Genomic DNA, 14060 nt, shown 5'->3' with positions numbered 1-14060 from the left:
CCAAGTGTATTGATAAGCAATCTAACATCAGCCGCATCCTGCTTGTGGTGCGGCTGCTGACGCAGTATGCTTTGTTTGCTTTTGTATTGATGATAATCTTTTATAGTGCAGGCCATTCTGTATTTAAGCATCTATTTTTTTTACTATAGGAAAAAAAATCCATCTGTGATTGCTTGATGTGTCGCTTTCTCATTCCAAAAACACTCACGTTGTGGTCAGCTGAATGACGGCTGTGGCTGGAAAGTGCATCCCTCCTCTTAAACACTCTGAAGTGTCATGTTGTGATGATGCAATCTGGATGCAATGGGAGAAATATGATTAAAGAAGAAATAATAAAATCTAATCAGCGTTATAGATGTCATTTTTCTACACCATCTCCCCAGTGGACATGACTTCACATTTACTTCAACTTTATAGGAGGCTGGAGTAATATTGCCAGTGATGAGGGTGGCTGAGCTTTCTCCAGTGTGGCCCTGTCAAGCATACACTGAGGAATGGGTGGAGCCTTTGTCTTGATCTCATATGATGGCTTCAGTACATTTTGCGAAGTTGACCTTCATTTTCCCACCCCTAAAAACTCTGCAAGCGTTATTTAGGCATTGGTGTAGGTCCTCCCTAAAAGACAGGGCATTTCTGCGTTGTTAATGCTGGTGCCAAGTCAGCTGCAACAGGCACTCAGTTTGGGGTACCACACAGCTCGGTGCTGGGTCCAGTCCTCCAGTCCATTTTTACGTACCTTCACACAACTTCATTATTGGAACGCTGTCCATCGGCTAAACTGCCTTCATGACTTCCACAAGTGATTATCACAGGATTTAGCTACATGCTAATGAGGCAGAAATATTGTTCGCAGATCAGATTAACACTTTCCAATAAAGACACAAAACTGAATAGTAACTGAGGAGCAGGTGTGGAATGATTCAGGAATGACTTGATAATTAACAAACCGTCAATGAGTAATTTCTAAATAACTGATTCAAGGACTATAAGGCAGATAATGAGGTACTAGAGAACATACTGGGAGGCCCTATATTAATGAATCATTAGGTAATGATTAGTTAAAAAAAAAAAGTGAATCGACATGCTGACCACTTGTCAATGAATTGATCAGGGACTACCTAGTAACTAATCAGTATTATGTATCACTTCATTTGAGGGGCACAGATAATTAAGTTATTAGTAATTAATGAGTCTTTGGTAACTAATCAGTATTAACTTTTACTTTACCTGAAGGTGCACAAAAAAAGTCAAATACGATTTAGTAAATATTAACAAAGAAGACTAAGAATAGTCACTAGTTTGTGACTAGTCAGTGGCTGGTTCTAAATTAATCAGGAACAACTCATGAAGAAAGTGGTCAGTATGTTGATTCACAGATATTTATGAACTAATCACTACCTAATGATTCATTAATATAGGATCTCCTAGTCTGTTCTCTTGTAATTCATCATTATCTACTAAGTATGCCTTGAATCACAGTTATTTTTTTTTCACAATATAAACAGTCTTTATGATTTGAATACAAAGCTCAAATAACATACAAACAAGCAAATAACGTTCAAAACATTAAACCTAAGCAAGTGCTTTGAAGCATTACAAAATTGATATTTAGCTGTCTAAATGAAAGAGATACCATAAACTGCATACACAAAAGCAAAACAAAAAAACTGATCCCAAACGATGAAGTTAAATCCACCCTGTCTCATCTTATAAAATCAGTTTAAAAAAAAAAAAAATTCCCTGTGATTTCATTTATGTTTTATGACATTTTCTTTACTCATTTGTTTTGTTTGCTTGTTTTTGTGCCTCTTAGTTCATTTTATTCTCTTTGTGTTTTATAAATGTGTTATGTTTTTATCATAAAGCACTATGCAAATGTGTTTTGAAAGGTGCTACATAAAGTTTATTATTTGTTATTAACCTTCCCATGCCAACCAAAGTGGTTTTGCTTGCAGTTTAAGTCACTATATCCAGTGGAAAAATCCATCAAAGCACTATTATACACAGCATATACAGTATTATCGCCCCATGTGGTCTGTTTGACCATAATTGCCCTATTTTTTGCACAGAATGATCAAACTCTGTCTACTTATCCTCTGACGTTAATCCATCCCTAATTAAAGCTGCAGAGAAACAGTAGATGCAGCTCACTTCAGAAGTGATATTTGATACTCTGGGAATGTAACCCAAATATTTATTTTGAGGTTGAAAGAATTGATCAGTGCTTCCATCCCCTGCTGTGTCAGTAAACCTCCTCAAGATGGCATCACAAACCTGCAGATCTCTCCAGAAAACTCAGAGAAGGAGAGAGTCCCCTGCTTTGTTGAACTGTCTAAATTCTTCCCAGTGGCAGATGGATGTGTGCTACAGAGGCTGTTTGAACATTAAGTGACAGTGAGCAATCAGAATTACCAACCCTGGGAATTAATATGTGGGTGGGATAGTCTGTTAATGCACTGAAACACATGACAGAAACCTTAAATTCCTCTTGGATTTCAGCTTTGAGGCAGCGGCTAAAAAAGACAAGCAGCTGATAGGAATGCGGGAATATCTCTGGCCAGGATAAATAGCTCTTATTCTTTGTGACACTGAAAGTGTATCCGGATTACTCTTCATTTTGGATCCCTCTCTTAAGTATTTTCCTAGAAGGGTAATAAGGGTGGTCATGTTATTCATAGCTATTTTCTTGTCAGTCTGGGCTCAGGCTCTCTGTGACATCTAATTGATTTCCATTACTCAGATTTTGCTCTGTCGACGAGGAGAGACAGGGGGAGGGTGGGCTGAAGTTCACATCTGACACAGAGTGTAAATCACACAAGGTCTGTTTTACTGTGAACACACACTGAAGGCATCAAAATGGCATCTACTGCATTACTTTCCTGCCACAGCGAAAGCCGGTTTTTATTTCAATACATTCAATACTTCATACGTTACTGCTCAGTTTTTTTTTTAAACGCCAAATTGTTGTGTAGCAGGAGAATGTCAGGCTTGTAAAACACAGAGGGGCATCACAAATCAAACTGCAGAGTCTGGGATCCCTTAAAACATGATGAAGCATTCTCATGTGAGGATTTGCATATTGTGTTCACTTCCAGTGTCCCATCTGCACCAGCTCACCCTCAAACGCCTCCACTCTTGTGTACAAGCATCAACAGCAGAGCCTCGGCCCTCTAATGAAAACCATTCAAGTCAATCAAGTTTACCAGAGACCAAAGGCCAGTGTAATTTGGGAAAATTGCTGAAACTCCAAAGTAATCTTCTGTAATGTGATCTTGCCTATTGAACACTGGCTGTACTGTACGTGTCGGATAAGAGCTCAGTCATTTTCTTCAAATGCAGTCCTGACAAGCAGCATGGATATCCACCTGCAAGTAATCATCATTCTAGTGTTAAGTGCTTTGATATTAAAATGACTGATTTAAGACCATTTGCTGCTCGTAGATAGCGATTTGAAAACACTTCCATATGCTGATAGAGAGGATAAGCCGGGTTTATGAACTGGGTGGACCGCATGTTGTGTTCACTGTTGTAGGACAGCCAGCAGGAAACACAACATGGCTTAGTCGTGACTTCAGTTGAGGAAAGCGGACTATATGTTTCACAAGAGTGACGCGATAAAAGCCAGATAAATAACAATGAATGCAAAGATTTATTATGTGAATTGCTTTGTAATGTAAAGTTTTTGTGCAACTTTTTGTGTAACCACTTGGGGGCAACGTTGGTTAAAGGAAACCTCCATAGGAATGCTGATTTTTATCAAGTTACATTGTTTGTTGACACTCTTATCAAAGTGACAGGAGAGGACAGACAATTTCACCGCTGAGATATTTGATCATTGTCAAATATCCATGTCAACCTATTGTGTTGAAAAAATAAATAGCATCATTGTTTATACGGAAAGCATCTCTGTGACTTTGGGAAGGATACACAGGATCCAAATGGTTGCATGCGGAATAACAAACACTCTCTAATCAGTCAGTTTTCTGAATTGCCTCTCAAAACTGAACTCATGCTTGGGCACCTGTTTCAAAGAACAGGCTTGTTTATCAAAGGCCTCCTCTGTCAACAAACAGAATAAGCGCGATGATGGCTGGCTCCTCAACCCACATCTGATTTCAGCAAATGTGCAATTGTTCAAAGTGAGTTGTGCTTCATTGATTTGTTTCAAGGCAGAGGAAAAATAACCTCAGGGCTTCTACCAGTTAGAAATAACAATGGAGTCCTTCTCTGCTGTTTGTAGTGTTTTTGGCCAGACATCAGTAGTAGAACATGGAGGGATTTTCACTGCGGATTTAACTGCTAGACTGTGTAAAAGAGTGGGCCACTTTTCTATGGAGACTGGGCTTTATGTTGTTGTATCAGATCAGTAAATTATGCCGTGATTGCTCTCTAATGTTACAGTGATTCATTTCAAATTGATTTATGTCGGCTTTTCTTTCTGCTGTCTCATATGAGTTAAACATTTCTTGATTTGTTGAACTTTAGATCAGAGTTGCCCAAAGTTGGCCCGTCATGAGGTCCAATTTGGCCTGCCAGATGAAACTGGCTAAAAAAAAAATAGAGTTAATCTTATCAAACTATTAGAAGCATGGGACATGTAAAAAGAAATGAAGGTGGATAAAAAGAAAAGATTTTTGAGATCTCGCTAAAGTTTTGCTTTTGGCCCTTGTCTGCCATTACGTTTTAGTTTTGACCCTCTGGAGGAAAACGTTTGGGCGCCCCTGTTTTATAAGACTTAAACAAATAGTTTCACATTTTGAAAAAAAGAGAACAGTGGAGCAATACCTCCCTCATGTTTGTGTTTCAAGCAGGGGTAATAAGATGATAAGTTTAGCTTAGCATAACACCTGGAAGCAAGGGGGAAAAGCTAGCACAGCTCCGTCCACACTTCAAAATTACTGGCAACTACAGCACCTCTAAAGCTAATAGCCTCTTAGCTTTCGCTGTGTACTTAAGGCACAAACATGAGAGTGGGATCTGTCTTCTCATCTAACTTTTTGCAAGAAAGCAAATAGGTGTATTTCCCAAAATGTCAAACTATTCCTTTAAAAAAACAACAAACAAAAAAGACATATTAGCATAAATATTTGGATTGTACATGTGGATTGAACATCCCAACTTTTACTCATACCAAACTCAGTGTACACTAGCCCTGAAATAGCAAACACAATACCATTCAGCCCACAATCAGAACCCATTTGCCCCCCCGTTAAAAGCCAACAACAGTCTCATTAACATATGGAAATATTTGTTGCGGTCAAATACGAGAGACTGTCTCCCCTTCCTGTCTCCATGTGATGTGTGAGGTGTCACTCAGAGATACAGTAGGGGAGGAGACTCTCTGTGCTGAAATGGTTGGTGACAGGGCTTTCATCCGACCCACTGAGGGCTCTTTGTTGTTATTTTGGGATCTCTCATGGGTGCAATCTGAGAGAGCAGCAGACAGACGGGTCTCATCTCTGCACGAGCACTCGCTCTCTCCCACATACACACCATGGGGCAGAAATGCACATGCACACACTAACCTGCATATACAAAAAATGTAATGACATGCTCACTGTCATGTCAATCAAATTGGCTGCTTTTCTGGAGGTAAGTGTGCATATGGAAATCCATTAATTCTCATAATTAAGACACAAGTAGAATATTTCCAAACAGAGGAATGATTTGCTCCTCGTGCTGTGATGTCATTTGTATGGAAGCCCATTTTTGCAATGAAAAGAAAAAAAAAAGTTTTTTAAAAGTAAAACTAAAAATGCTGTGGGCCAAAATTATGAGATAAGTCAAAATACTGGACTAAATCACAGTTTCAAGTAGTCAAAATTTGCCCATTTCCATTTTCATCGTCTACTTTTAATCTATTTGTTTTCTTGTCATGATGGGCTGCCATAGATTCAAGTCTCTAGTGAACTAGTAGTTTGTTCAACTTCCAGTTAAAGACCTAAGTAAGTAATAAGGTTTGTTTATATGTTGGTTAGATTTAAGCTATTTCATATTTTATTTTGTTTGAGTGTTGTGGCACCAGTGTGGACTCACATACTTATGGTATATCCAATTTTATTGTATTTTTTTTAATGCTATCTGCACAAGGTTTTCTACAGAGGCCCTGAGAGCCAAATGAAAACAAAAATAATCCTGACAGAAACAACAACCAAAAAACCTGCCACATTATTTTTTATAACTTTTTCTTTTTTTTTTTTTTTACAGATAAAAAAAAAGATTTAAGGAACTCAAAGGAATTTAGGAAGATTATTCCAGCAAACATGTTCTTATGTCATAAACACAGAAGAGAAAACAACTTCAGACGTATAGAATGCTTCACCAGAATTTTTTTTCTCTCCTGCCTCTCAGGACTTCCGTATTTTTGAGATATGAAAAATCAAAAGCTTTGGAACAGTTCACAGTGAGGTTTCAGAATCACCGGCCACAATGCTTTTGAGTATAACTTTGAGCATTTTGTGAATTACATACAGTCGAGAGATGGGTCACTGTGTAGCTTCGAGGGTTGGGTTCAACCACAACGCATCTCAGATTTTATAAGTCTGAGCATTTAAAAAGAAAATGTCAGTCACAGCCACTGTGTTTTGGTGGCAGCGGAAGTTTCAAAGGTGGATAATTCAAAACATTGGTGCATAAAACCAAAATTATCCACATTGCTAGATACCACTAAGACTGAGTGAGGAATCATGCTTTTTGTAATTTAGTTAAACTGACCCTTTAAAGAATTAAAAACATAAAAAAGCAGCATATTCCCCGCCACGGAAATTACACTGTATGAATGGAAATGAAAGTCTCGAGTTAACAGCTTAAGTCTATTTGATTTCACATTCAAACAGTAACAATGACGGTAACCTCTGACGGTGTAAGATGCAAAACAAATGTTTAGCCTATCATCGGTTTGTGCCGATAAGATATTTATGGGGTTGACAAAGATGTCTTTGTGTCTGTCTTGTTGTCTGTTATCATGAGTTGAAGGTGCTTCCGCAGTGGCCTCTGACACAGATCACAGGCGGCTGCTGTTTAAAACAAGTGAGGAGATATATTCCTCTCACTGTGCGATGATAACCCTTGCTCTTAACCCCCTCCAGCAGCAGTTCATCCTCCAAACAATAACAATCAATTCCCTCCACATCTGACGGAGCCGAAGAACAACTTATAAATGATATGCATCTCCTGCTGGTCCCATGGCAACCGCCTTGACTTTATTGTTGCGTTTCTTTGATCCCCGCCAAGCTTTGATTCATTTCTCTTTCACCCTTTTAGCTAAACATATCATGTGAATTTGGAGCTTTGTTCCTGACAGTCCCCGTCTTACCTCGCTCTCTCCACAGGCTCCTGACGCCTCCCAGAGGAGCCGCGGAGGAGGAGAGGAATTCCACTGGATTCAAAGACTTCTCTGGGTTGCTTTTTGACTCTTCCGCCTGCCTTGCCTTCCCCGGCTCCTCGTGTTGACCTGTTCCCCGTGATCCCCTGCCAAACCATCTTCCTGGCCCTGGGGCGCTGTGGCTGTATGTGCACGAGCAGGCACATTACATGACTGCTTTTATTCTGGACAAATCCAAGAGTAGGTTCTTCTGCATGTCCAAGCCTTTGATTCAATGAAGAAGGAGAATAAACTTTGGCCTGATTCAATGGGGCATTTTTCATCAGGGCTTATGAATTTGTGGAGGGAGCTGTAGATAAGTTGCCAGGTTCCTTACAAACTGCAGCCTCGAGCATATTCCTATAGATTCCACTGAGAATTCTGTGGCAGGCAGTCTTCAAAAGAGTGGGACATTATATCTAAAAGGACTTTTGCCGTAATGAAAAATGAAAAGTGTGTGTTTTCCCAGTACCATCTGGTTTCAATCATGGCAATATCCTAAACATGACCAGTTTCTTGAATCAGCTACCCCAGCTTGCCTCCCAGACGTTAGGCACTCATTATTCCAGTCAGGCCTCTCCGACAGCTACACAAAGTTGAACGTTTTCACCAGTCAAGCCCAAGTAGAAGTCAGCTATTCTCTCATTCACCTCATAATCACTCTACAATGGCTGTTTTCATTGTTATAATGTGGTTCATAATGGTCCAGTTTTTATTATAGGTCATGTGATCTAATACGACTCCAAGGAAAGTCTTTTTTTAGGTGTTGATCGTCACTGTTGGACATCTGTTTCTTTGCTGTCGGATTAGTCATCCGCACAAGAACAAAAAAACTGAAAGTAATTCAGCCTTTGTGCACTGACTCTGACTTTGTACTGACCTGCCTATAGTTCAGATGTATATTTGTGTCTGAGAATAACAAGGGCAGCGATCTGGCTTTGAAGATACCCCCTCCTGGTTTTGTTATTGCAACAAAAAGCATGCTCAAAACCTAAAATTTCTCCCCAGCTCACTGGTGATGTTTTGAAAATGAATACTTGTAATTCAAAAGGAAAGTTGGGTTTAGGTTTGCCATTGGTTGCTGTAACAAAATCAGTAAATCAGGAAAGTATTTTTTATGACGTGATAATTGTGTACTGGTTGTGTGTGTCATTCAGTATGAACAGCAGCTAAAACTACAAAGGTAAATGTGTAAAGTCAGGTAGCAGATCACTCCACCAGCTCTTTTTATTCTATTGTTGTGCCCGTGTGGGAGAGTTGGCTTTAGATGCACAGAACAGACAACATACTGTAGTATCACAGCAGTTTGTGAAATTGTCATGAAATGTAATCTACAGAATTAGTGTACATGGACATGAATTATAAATTGTTTTCGTGACTCTCAGCACAAATATCTTTAGTGCCTGCATCATGTTTCTGAATAAAACACTACATTGATGGAATCAGAGGGAGGTGGGCAGGATGGATGGTGGAAGGACAGAACTGCATTTGCATCAAGTCTGTGATTAGGTTTAAGCAATAAAAGCACTTTGGTTAAGGCTAGTTACAATATTATTAGTTCCTCCACTTTGGTTAGGGAAAGATCGTGATTTCAGGTATATGTTAATACAAATCAGATCATCAAATACTGACATCTTTCTTTCTTTAGGATTCGTGTACATGAACCCAAATCTTCCATTTTAAAGTTGTGCTGCATGTCACCAAAAAAATGGACAATTCCTGCCCATGTACACAAATCCTATAGGTTAAATGTTGTCACTCTTTCACTAGCTGTCGTGATACTGGGTTGGAGCAGGATAAAGTGACCTACTGTATATACACCGGTAAGAATACTCGAGTATCTACCTGAAGCTTTGACTGCCATACATCAGCCATAGTAGATGTAGTGTTGAGTTATACATTTGTTCGTCCGAGCAAAGTTTCATATTGTTCTGTTAATTTGCATTTTTATGTAATGAGGATACAACAAAAAGGTAACTGTATTCTGGTAAAGTTACCGAAAAAAAAGATGTAATTAGATTACAGTCTCACACAACATCACTCTGGTCTTGAGTGAGTGGTCTTTTAATTAGTTACTGTATCTGAATACATTTTAAAAGTACACCAACCCTGCTAATGTGTGCACGTGTGCTGTATGTCTGAGGGGTTGAATCATGTCAGTTAAAGGCATTAAACAGCATGTGACATGATTCTTTTATTTTACACATCAATACATCATTTTAAAATAAATTGTATGGCATAATAACCATTAACAAATTAAACTACTGTATGGTCTATATGACTGCCTCTCTCTCATGCCAGATGCACTATTAAATCAGCACCACATTTCCCATAAACCTCACTACAAACTGCTGCAAAAGAGGGCGTTGCCACTTGACAGAAGCCCTGAGGGATAATTCTAATTATTAGAGGCCAGGCCTTACAGTACATACAGCTTTACTGTATGTAGCTCCGATCACAAGCTATTAAAACACATCCTTTCATAAACTCACACATTTGTCTCCGGTGACAAGAAAATGAGAAGTCTCACTCTATCAAAGATGCATGTTACAGTTGGTGAAGAAGTTTCAGCCCTTCACTTGTTACCTGGTTGTACATGTGCATTTGTATGTGTATGCTCTCTTCTTCACAGGTGTTTTCACTTATGCTTGCTGATTACACTCTAGCTCAGGTTGAAGCTGGGCGGAGCTGTGCTCGAGGTGTAAAATCATCAAACTACAGGTACCATCAGGATGATAACGGTGTAAGCTGAGCTGTCCAAACAGGTGCATCAAAGCTAACAGTCTGCACATTCCCACACAGTCGAGAGAAGAGGTCTAATCAGGTATTAAAAAGACGTGCACTTCTAGTCTGTGAGACAGCTCAGTCATGTCATAGATGTGCTCTTAAAAGCAATTCAACAGAATCACTGACTCATGTGGGAAGCACCCACACGACACAGCGCAGTAGCTCTTCTGCCGTGAGTGCAACTTAAGTCTAAGGAGCATTTATGACAATGATGGGGAGATATTGGGAAAACACTGCTTTCCTTATACTCTTAAGAGCCATGCAGCTTTTCAATATGTTTTTGTACCTACTTTAGTAAGTGCTCATAGTGCTGCGTTTTAAAATAGAATAAATATAGTTAAGATAAAACAGATAAGAAAGTAACAACTTGTCCTCTGTTCTCCTCTTTTCTCTTCATAATACACACTAGGTAAAATGATGAAGAAGATAACATAATGAGGACCAATAAAAGAAAGTACAAAAAAGGTTACTAGTGTATCAGTTTTTTCCTTCCATCAAAATAATATTTGACAAACCTTAGTGAGTGACTCCCCTTTCTTTTTGATCACCCTTCTTAGGAGCCAAAACACTTAGGCAGACTGTTAGAAGAGTACAAGCTGGAATATATCATTTATTAAAAACTCATTCCTAACCACAGCCATCTGTGCAATGCAACAAGTTTCAGCAGAAATGCGATCATTGTTTTTCCACACGTTATGAGATAGAGGAGAAGGGTGGACAGTACTTATATTTATTGAAACTGATGTTTCAGCGATGACTACATTCAGCTATGCATTGGCCTAAGGGGTTGCAGCGAACCACCATCCGCTGTTTTACGAACTGAACTTCATCGATATTGGCAAACAGTATGAAACTGCATTTTGATATGTAAGCCACATCTAATGTTAACTCATTAATTGCGTAGCTGTCATTATCTCAGACCGTGAGCTTGGATAGAAAACGTGAAGTAAAACAGTACAGATGAGAAGAAGAGAGCAGAAAAGCTTGGACAGAAACCTTCCTCAAACATGAGTAATACTTTGGGAACGAGGTGCTGGAAGTTGGACCTTGTAATGATCAGCAGATCTTTAAAATAAAATGCTGTCCATCATTATAATGAAGTCTTTCCCTGTTGTCAATAATTTGATCACACCTGTCTCTAACAGCTATTAGTCAAATTGGAATATCAATACTGACTCTACCCTCAGCACAGTTGTTGTAGTATGAGTTTTAACCAATGGAGGGCAGTATGACTATGATGACAAGCATCACCACAAAAGACTACAGCCCAAATAAGCTATGTTCAACACCCAGTGTTTGGTATAGAGTGCATGATATATAAACTACATGGTGAATTTTGTGTCTTCTGACATCTAGTTGTGACACTTAAACAAGTTTAGGCCCCTGTGATTATAACTGATGAATGAACATAGAACAAGAGGAAATGTTGGACTGTAAAAATTTTTTTAAAAAAGGTGAAAACATTTTGTGATTTATGGCTTCAGTATGTCGCAGTCCGGTTTTAATAAGCATGACATTTTCTATGTGAACTCCTGATATTTAAGTCTATTCCCTGAAAAGTTTTTTTGAGGGCAGCATTGTTCTCTGATCTGGTAGATACTGTACCAGAGTAACAGATTTCCACTGACACACAGGTAATTTTCTATTTATAGTGTTGATGGGTCAATAAGTTTAATACCACAATTTTACATCATTTGTCCACTAATATGTTGTCTATGTTTTAAAATCAAAAAATGTTGAGCTGCTCATTTAGATATTGTTCTCCAGTTTGCTAAATTCTTCTCACCTTTTATATTTAGTCTGCCTCCGGAAATAAACATCTGCCAATGTTTTCTTGCTAATCAATGTTTAATATCCCCCCCCCCTCAATTTTTTTTGTTTGTTTCAAGTAGTGTTTGAAGAGCAGCTGGAGCCTGAGGATGGCTGGGGGTGAGCTCAGCCTGGACGGCAGACAGCACCTGAGAGCGAACCTCAAACCTGGGGGTACGACCCACAACGTGACCTCTGCAGTCAGAGCAGAAAAACACAAAGAAACAAAGACTTTTGCCGAGATCACTACGACACAAAGGGGAATCTGTCTGGTCCTCTGCGCGCACCATTGTGGGGAGTAATTTAGAAAATGTTGTTTCATGTAGCCAGTGATTTATAATGGGTTCTGATTGTGTTAACTCTTCTTGTCAGCTCCATTTTATATCCTCATAAATGCTTTGTTTAATCATTACACACATCACTTTTTTTAAGGTCCAACAAATTTCCCAATTTAGTTTTCTGACTGTATTACTAATTTAGATTAAAATAACAATATATTTCCCCCTCATACACACATACACACCCACGCTGAGTTATTACTGTACCTCTTCTTCTGCATTTCTCCGAAGAGCTACAGCAAACAGCTGCCTGATTAATAAGTTAGGTCCTCTAAATATGAGTTTGGAGAGCAGCTCTCTGTAAGGCGTGAGTGTTGGACGCCTCGCTGACGTCTTTACGAACTGTTTATTCGATGGAAACCGGAAGCTGCAGCTGGTAATAGTTCTCCTTCTCCATGGATAAAAGGGCTGCTTTCTCGGTCTCAGGTGGATTGTTCATCTTAAGTGTTTATGATGGTGTATTTGTATCACAGCTAAGCTACGCTCCCTTAAAGTGGCAGCGAGCTAAAAGGGGGCCTGCGCCTCTTCCCGTGCGTGAATCAACCACAATGGAGGAGTTCCTATGTTTTATTTATTGATATGTTTTAGTGGGGGAAGACCTGCCGTTCATTATCATAAAGGCCTCTAGACATCAAGTCACACACAAAAGACCCAGCCATCTCACAGTGTCTCTCTCACACACACACGCAGATCAACACAAGAGGAGCAGGCCGCTTTGCTGTAGCTACTCCTCGCCAGCAACCATTGGTAGCGTCGGTGACAGAAGCTGACAGTGTCAAAGTGTCTTTGTCTCTCGCACATAAACTGTCCCTGAAGCTGTCGTTGTGAGAGAGATGTAAAACACAAGGCTTGTGTTTTTTTCTTCGTGGGGGGAAGTTGTTTTCATTCCCCCCCTTCTAGTATTTTTTTTTTTTAAATGTCATATCTTTCCTGTCAGGGCCCTGGGGCGCCTGGTGGTGCTCGTACTAAAGGAGGAGTGTAAGCATGTGCAAACCCAGCGGAGTCTGACCACGTTGTACCTGCGCTCGTCTTCATCTCGCTTATTTTGTCAAAAGCTCAAAGCCTCGGATTTTCAGACAGCCGTGTTGTCATCTGATCTGTGTGAGCGTGGATCTTTATACGTGTGTGTAAGGCAGCCAGTAGGAACAGATGTGGGGAAAGTCAGTAAAAACTCAATATGAACCCTGCCGAGGCCTTCCTCTCTCTCTGTTCAATTATTTAGAGTCAAAGAAAAGAGGCAAGAGTAACATGTTTCCACAGAAGCCACTGTGTTCGGCAGGAATGAATAACATATTTATCTAGTCTCATCTTTGCCAAATAGCCGGAAATGGAAACAAATACCTTCAATTGGATTCTTGGCTCTGGTGTTTTCCTTGAGCTGCCGCTGTGTGTACTCACGCAGTCATATTGAAAAATTCCTCAGGACCAAAAATTATGGAAGTGCTGACAGGCAGAATTTTTCATGGTATCTAGATGTACACTTGGCAGTTTCAGGCAAAGCTTATCCACTCCCTTCTCATGTGATGGGAGGGGGAGACAGAGAAAGAGAGAGAGAGAGAGAGAGCACGAGCAGGAAAAAAGTGTTCACCTATTTAATTTGATTAGAGATTAAAAGAGGAAAAGAGTCACATTTCCTCCCTGGCACGTCTCTACTTGGCGCACCGTGAACCTGATTTTATAAAGAGATGTCACAGCCAAGCACCACGGTAATGCCTGTAATTACTCTGAACTCAAATAAATAAATAAATTTGCTTTTCTTTGTG

Source organism: Pagrus major, chromosome 9 (assembly GCF_040436345.1).
Source record: "Pagrus major chromosome 9, Pma_NU_1.0".
Classification (NCBI taxonomy): domain Eukaryota; kingdom Metazoa; phylum Chordata; class Actinopteri; order Spariformes; family Sparidae; genus Pagrus; species Pagrus major.
The sequence above is the reverse complement of the archived record's forward strand: the minus strand, read 5'-3'. Positions refer to the sequence as shown.